This window comes from Microtus ochrogaster, chromosome 18, assembly GCF_000317375.1.
Source record: "Microtus ochrogaster isolate Prairie Vole_2 chromosome 18, MicOch1.0, whole genome shotgun sequence".
NCBI classification, from domain to species: Eukaryota; Metazoa; Chordata; class Mammalia; order Rodentia; family Cricetidae; genus Microtus; species Microtus ochrogaster.
Genome location: NC_022020.1, coordinates 20,276,111 through 20,276,468, shown reverse-complemented (window position 1 = coordinate 20,276,468; position 358 = coordinate 20,276,111).

The following is a 358-nucleotide window of genomic DNA, read 5'->3' as shown; positions in this document are numbered from 1 at the left end:
TTTTGCACTGATGATTAATCTCTTAAAATACGTTTTTCTCTATCTAAAAATGGGGCTAAAGTTGTTTTTATTGACTTTAAGCATCTAAGTTTGTAGATATTTATAGGCCCCCATCCTCAGAATCACATTTTATATACAAGTCAAGGTTGTTTCAGAGAAGAAACCAGAAGATTATGGTTTCCTGAAAATTCCTACAACAGTCTAAATGGAACCAAGTATTTACTAGGTTAGTTCTGTGAAATTTTCCATGTATCTAAAGTGTAGATGTTTAAGGATTATTTATTTGCCGTTACCATGAATTTGATAGTATAAGTTGTTGCATCTGGAGTCTCATTTAACTGTTTTCAGAAATACCCAC